This window comes from Lupinus angustifolius, chromosome LG09 (genome assembly GCF_001865875.1).
Source record: "Lupinus angustifolius cultivar Tanjil chromosome LG09, LupAngTanjil_v1.0, whole genome shotgun sequence".
Lineage (NCBI taxonomy): Eukaryota > Viridiplantae > Streptophyta > Magnoliopsida > Fabales > Fabaceae > Lupinus > Lupinus angustifolius.
Window position 1 is genome coordinate 15480578 of NC_032017.1, and position 7505 is coordinate 15488082.

Consider the following 7505-nt stretch of genomic DNA (forward strand, 5'->3'; position numbering starts at 1 on the left):
TTCACGATGTCCCCGATGGGACAATGGACTAGTGACAGGCACATATATACATACACAGGCCCCTGCGGTCTGTCGTTGCACATAGTGTGATACTTCCTTCACCTACATTGACACTTCCTTCACCTTGCCACCAAAGAGGCCGATGTCCCTAGAGGTTGGACTTCGATACCCGCCAGTCAGGAGTGATGGCGCTGTCCCCTCCCACGGGTATAGGACGTGGCCAGATTGTTTGGGTGCTCCGTCATCCAGTAGAGCCAAGAGAAGTGGTGGTCTTGGAAAAGGTTCATGCAGGAAGGCTCCGGTGTTGAGAATGTCATCCCCTCCGAATTATGCCGCTGGGTTATGGCATAATGAAGTGGAGGAAGAGGAACTGGAGGACGAGGTCATTGAGCTCGTCAATGTAGAGAGCTCGGTGGAGGTGATCGACCTCGTGTCTGACTCGGAAGATGAGGAGGACCCGAGTGAGGGGTCTAACATTCCTGGAATCTTTTGAGTCAGCTTGTGGACCATTCGATGTCCTCTTTTGTTTTTGGTGGGGGTTGTGTTTCTTTTGATTTTGTATATGTTAGTGGCAATGTAGTTTCCGCCTTTGCTGACCTAGTCTGTATGAACTGACTATGACTTAACCGATTATATACATCGTATTATTCAGGAAATTGTGAATCAGGTTAAGTTATCATTCGATAACGATAAGTTGATTTTCCGCATTCGAGTTACTTAAAGTGATGTCCCGAAAAAGAATGATTTGAAAAGGAGGCAATTTTCTATAATTCATTTCAAAAAAAAAATACCCATTTTTCTGCAATGTTTTTGAGAAGTACTTTTCAGGGCGTTACAGAGGGGAGTGGTCTGGTTCAACTTCCGGTAATCAATACACATGCGCCAACCAGTGACTGTTCTGGTTGGAATCAAGTCATCTTTGTCATTCCTGACCACAGTCATACCCCCTTTCTTTGGGACCACTTGAACTAGACTCACCTAAATCATTTCAAAAAAAAAAATTACCCATTTTTCCGCAATGTTTTTTCGAAGTATTTTTCGGGGCGTTACACTTGTGCGTGACTTGTCTTCTAATTGATCGTGTATAAGTTGTAAGTTATTAATGATATTATAATATGATGTAATGTGAATATTAATATCTATTCTGATTCTTTATAGAGATTTTTCGTACCTGTTACGGCTAGAAATGTCATTGTTTGAAGGTTTCTGAAATAGTGTTACTGAGATTTTTATCTCACTATACTTGGGTTTTCTGACATTTCTAGGTGAGGCGCTTAAGGAGTTTGAGTTTAAACTATGTTGAAGAACGTGATCATGCACTTGAATTTCTTACAAATTAGTTTTTATTGTATAAGTTATTTTAGATGATTGATGTTAAGTTGAAGATGTGGTGTGAACTATGTTATACCCTTTTAGTTTAATGTTCATTGTTATTATGAAAATTACATGCATCTTTATAATGTATTTTATTTAGTATTTAATGAAATTTCAAGATATATTTTCTTTATAATTTGGTGACTTTTAAGTTTCTGCATATTGTATTATTATTTTTATTATGAAAATTAGGGTGTTATAATATTCCTCTGATTTGATTGAGATGTTGTATCTTGCTGACCTTCTTGTTGTGTCACCAAAGAGTAAACTTTATTTATTGTGGGCAAGGGTTCCATGAGTAGTATTTGAGTCTTGATTGTATTGTAGTTGTCATTAAGCCCTTTCAAGAAACAAATCACTAGTTCAGCCTCCCTGTAATCTTTGATGGTCTTTAGTGTGTTGCTGGTGCATTTGTTGTTGCAAATGCATATTGGCAAAGGTCTTAAGGAATCTAGCTCTTCCCATAAGACCTTTAAGTCGGGGTAGAAGGTAGACACATTTCTTTCACCTTGCCTCACAGAGTGAATTTCTCGAAGAAGATCAGAGGTTCTAAAATGGCCAACTTTAGAGAACCTTTCCCCGAGTTCTTCCCACAATTCTTGGGCATCATCTATATAAATTGTGCTTTGTGTTATCTGATTTGACAATGATCTAGTTATCCATGACACCACCATCGTGTTGCATCTCTTCCAAGCTTCATAGGTCGAATCAGTGGGTTTTGGCATTCGAATGATTCCATTGACAAACTTGTACTTATTATTGGAAAGAAGAGCTCTTCTCATTAATCTTCTCCATGAGTGATAGTTGGTACCATCAAGAGGGGGAGATACCAAAGGAATACATGGATTATCACCAGGGTGAAGATAGAAGGGATTTGATGGATTTTGAAATCCATCCAAATCTGAACCTGCTTGAGTTATGTCAGCTTGCGCCTTGATTCTTGATGGTTGCTTCGAATCAACTTGATCTTGGAAAGGAAAGAAGGATACAGCGAAAGACAAAATTCTGAAGAAAAAAAAAGCAGATTTGGTGATGAATTTGTGTGGTCAACTATGGTGACCCTATCTTGATATAAGGAAGAAGAAGAAGATACGCGGTCAACTATGGTGACCCTATCTTGATATGTGAAGGAAAAAGAAGATAGTTGCGCAGTAGAGCTCTCAGGTTGAGAGCTCTAATACCATATTGGATTTATAAGACATGAGGTTTTAAGAGGAAGGCAATAAATCTTTGTTGTTGTTGAATCAGTTGCCAAAACTATGCAAGAGAGGAGGTTTATAAATATTGAAACCAAACCCCAACAACTAACCTACTATTTAGGGAAACCCCAAAATAGAAACAGAAAAGGCCCAAGCCCAACAAATACTTCAACAATGAGCAAAGCTCAAATTGCCAGTGATATTGCTGCATATGAGTGAGTGTAATCTTTTGAACAAAATGAAGAGGCGAGTATAATATTTTAAAAATAATAAAGTATTAACTCTTATACTATTTGGAATTTACTCTTAATGAGTGATTATTTTGTGTATAATCTTAATTGGGGTTGAACATTGGAAGAAAGAGAAGGAGAAAATGAATGTGAGATTCTGTCTTTGTGGGTGGTTATTATGTTAGAAGATAAGGGCTTCTATGAGAGTTAGGAAGAGGTGGAGGTTGTGGTGGCGAAATACTGAGGTTTAGATGAGGTGTAGAGAGGAAGGGTTTCTGTTTTGTCGGCGAAGCTAAGGAGTTTTGGAGTTGTGGGGCTTGTAATGCTCGGAGGGAATGGTTTTTATTGTTTTTTACTATTGAGTTAGTGTTATTTGTTTCGTCATAGTGGGAGTCGGTTTTGCCGCCTTGGTGGTGAAAGATGCACGATTTGACATTAGACAAGGGGAGGTTGGAAAGCGGGGGTTTCAGTGACTATGGTTGAACTAATGCGATGTTTTTTCTATTGATTTGAAAAAAGGATGGGGGAGTATGATGATATGGTGTTGGTTTTTGGGGCAATTTGCATCATAAGTTGTATACGGGTATTACCGAGGTCCACTTATCAATTTTTTATTTTATGATATATACTCTATAGTAATTTATGGAAGGAAACTTTTTGGAATGATGTTTTTTTCAAAAAAAAATACTTAAAAAATTATAATATCTGTATAAGTTTAGCCAAGATAATAATATGGACAAAAAAATGTTGTCTTGTCATCTTTAGCAAAGTTAAATGCACATATGATGAATTAACTAATAGTTTTAATTTCAATGAGACACATTTATAGTACATTTTTTTTATTAAAGTGTCTAATAGTTGTAAACTTGTAATTCATGTGTACCAAAGAGTATCTTCTTTTTTATAAATTAGATTTAGATCTTTTTTGACTTACATAAGTATGTTCAAATTAATCTTGGGTCTATCTTATACCTTTTAGGCTTAGGTCTTTGCTTATTGATCGGTCTATTGTCATCTTAATAACTCTTGATTGGTTCAAAGTATTTGACCATTTGGATAGGAACACCATATTTTCCAATGTTATGTAACCTGGACTGGGCCGGCCGGTTGAACCAGTTCAACCGCTGACCGGTTGCATTAATGACCACGTTTCATATTCTTAAACCAACTCTTTGTTAGATCGCTTAGAAAACAGTTCACCAATTTGAATCGATAATAATCAAAATAAGACAAATTTTCAACCCGAATGTATTGCATTAAAAACTAAAGATAGAAACATAGATGATAATTGATGAAACACACCAAAAAAATATGAAAGGATAAAACGAATTAAACATAATGAAAATGAAGAATAGTAATGAAGAAAATAAAAAATATTGAACAAACCGATTCACTCCTACCATAAAAACCAAATAATTCATGCTGATAGTGTGCCACCACAATACAATTGTCATCTTAGGTTATGTTTTGCAATTTTTGGGTTAAGTTATAATCTAATGTTTAGTTTTCATTTTAAGTTTTAAATTAATTTATTTCTTATGTGTTTAATAATGTTTTTTTTAATAAGGATAATTATTTATAGTTATATTATCTTTTGGTAAACCTGTCAAACTTGAAATGGAACTATTTTCGTTTGATGTTCTGTTCGGTTTTTGACAAATTTTATATTCCCCCTACACAAAAATCTTATTTTTTGTTGGTACCTTGCATGAGGAAGGATTGGGTCTGACAATGCACACGTGAAAGTGGGTTGGAAGCAGATGACTCAGAAAGGCCCACTTCACACAGATTTGACCCCAACACACGTCTGCATTTTGTTTCTTCCGACAGTTGAAATAGCACTTCCTTTTTTTTTCTTCAAAAAATGCTTTTCTTTCTGGAATACCTTTTTAAATTTTATTTTATTTTTGGTAAAAGAACACCTTTAGGATTTAATATGAAATAATATATGAAAGTTAAACAATAATCTATACAATATGCAAAATAATAATGTATAAGATTATAGTTTTAAATCAGTGTTGATGTTGTTAGGTTGAAGACAATAGGATCAGCTCGCATTCCTATTTTCACCAAGATTACAAGACAAAATTTTGTGAATATATACACTCAACCTTATCACTAGACACAGGCCAATGGTCTTTGCCTACCTGAGCACATTACATGTTTGCCATTATTTCATTAGTTTATTTTTTATCTAAGTTTTCAATTTATTATTCATCATTTTTATATTTATCATCATTGATTCCTAGACAAAAATAATACACATGAATATGAAGTAAATATTGTGACTGTGTAAAAAATATAAAAAATAGATAAATATTAAACTCTTATTTCAGCCATTATTTCATATTTGTAAGAAGTTGCATTAATTTGAATCCTCTTATTTTAACAACTAAAATTATCTTAGTTCAAGGATTTTGCACAAGTTAAAAGGATGCAAAATTTCTGTCCATATAGTTTTAGTTAAGAAATTAGCACTTAAACCAGCTGAAGGACTACCTTGCATCAAAGGATAATACACCAGCATCAAAGTGTCTTTCAGTGAGACTGTAGTAAAAAACAGTGAGGCATTTCAATAGCACTTTTCTTAGAAAAACAATAAAGTTAAAAAAAAAATTTCCATCACTGTAGAAGTTATGTGCTTAATATATACCAACCCATAAACATATTGCAAAGCAAAGCTTCCTTCAAGGAAATTCTTACTAAAACATGGAGACCATGTAAGATATTCAATTAAGAAAGGTTTATTGGGAAATGTACACCTAAACAAGTAGTCTTCCAAGAATTAACCACCATAGCTCATAGTAGTGTAATACCTTATCTATTTCTAATATATAACTTTGTTCTAGATTCTAAAAATGCACAATATCTATAGAAGTAACTTAGATATATAATATATCTCCCCACTATATGATTTATAGAAAAACAAAGAGAAGAGTGATGGGGTGTAAAGATGAGGATAGGTATTAGATGTTTGAGCATAATTTGGAGGATATGAACATAAAGATTACTCCAAGGTAATAAGTGCAAAGAACAAAAGAGTAAAATGGATTTTGGATATTTGATTAGTTAACATACCTATCATTTTAATTCATACATACTATTTGGTTGTACATAATCTTAGCCATGAAGGCCAACAAGCAACCCATACAAAACTTGTTGTACTCTCTCCCATAATATCCCGCTGTTTCTATTTACACTACTCCACCATGAAACATCAGAATGAGAAACAAAGAGGGTAAAAAGAAAGAAGAAGAAAGAAAGAAGTGGAAGAAAAAAGAGATGTGTGAGTAATCATGCCATGCAATGCAAGAACCCTTTTTCTATTGCCATGCAATGCAAGAACCCTTTTTCTATTGCCATGCAATGCAATCATGAACTTCAAATCTTCAAAATATACTAATCATGCCAGCATAGGAGCATGACCACACACCTTCTTATTATGTATAGCCTTGCCCTTTGCTCTCTAAACACTCCTCCAATTCCTTTGTTTGATGATGATATCCTTCTCTTTGAGCCTTCAATGGTAGCACTACTACCCATCTTCATTTCTTCACTCAACTCTTTGTTTTCTTCTCTCTTAGAAGTGGAAAACTAATGGGGTTGTTTTACTTTCCTCTCTTTTGAACTTGTTTGTGTGATGTGTGACTTGGTTTAGAATTGGTGAGAAGTGGGGGTTCTTAAAGGGCTTTCAGGGTGTGGTCCTAACACACATTGGTCTAGTAAAGAGCCAACTATGGGGCATGAAAGGGTGTGCAATGTCTCCAAATCCCACCAGACAGGTACAAATTGGACCCTATCTCAGGGTGTCCTATTCTTCTTGAAAGACAAGTACTAAAAAAAACAAAAAAAATAATAATATAATACTATAATACTTTTATCATTTTATATATAATAAAATAATATTTTTACAACAAAAAATAAAAGAAAAAACAAGAACTCTCATCTTCAGATATTGAAAACTAATACATACCTCAATAGTTGGGAATTAATAAAACAAAATAAGGAATTGAGCCAAGGTTCTCTCTATCTTGCATTGCTATATCTAACTCTACATTAATACGTGTAGGCACTACCAACCAACATGATATGTGGGATAAAGCTTATTGCTCATCTACTCAAATTTGTGCACATCTTTTACCGCACTAATATTAGGGGAAGTTGGATAGAGTATGTACGAAGTTTATTTGATATTACTAAACTAGGTTATGAAAATATACTTATGACCTTTTTATAAGTCCTTAGCTTAATTATCATAGAAGTTTATGAAAATAAGGATTTTAAACTTGTTTCAAAAAATATTAAATAAGAGTTTAAATAAGTTATTTATGACTTTATCAAAATATGTATAGTATTAGTTGTATCTGATCATATAAAATGTGCATACATGAAGTGATATGTTTATAAGTATGTGAAATTACTAATTACATTTTCTAATGGGTTTGCCATTTCAAAATTAGGTGCCATTTTTTCTTAATTTAACAGCTTTCCTCAATTTGTGCATGATAGAGATAATTTGTCTGATTGCTCATGAGGACATAAGCATTCTCTTTTAACTTTTATAATGCTTCTTCTTTTGTTTTTTCTGCTTATTTTTTGTTGGATCCATATAATAAGGGAAATGACTGGTAGATAGGGGTTTGGGTTAGTTGAATCCTACATAAGAGTTCACAATAGAGCAACAACCATTACAAAGTTTTGA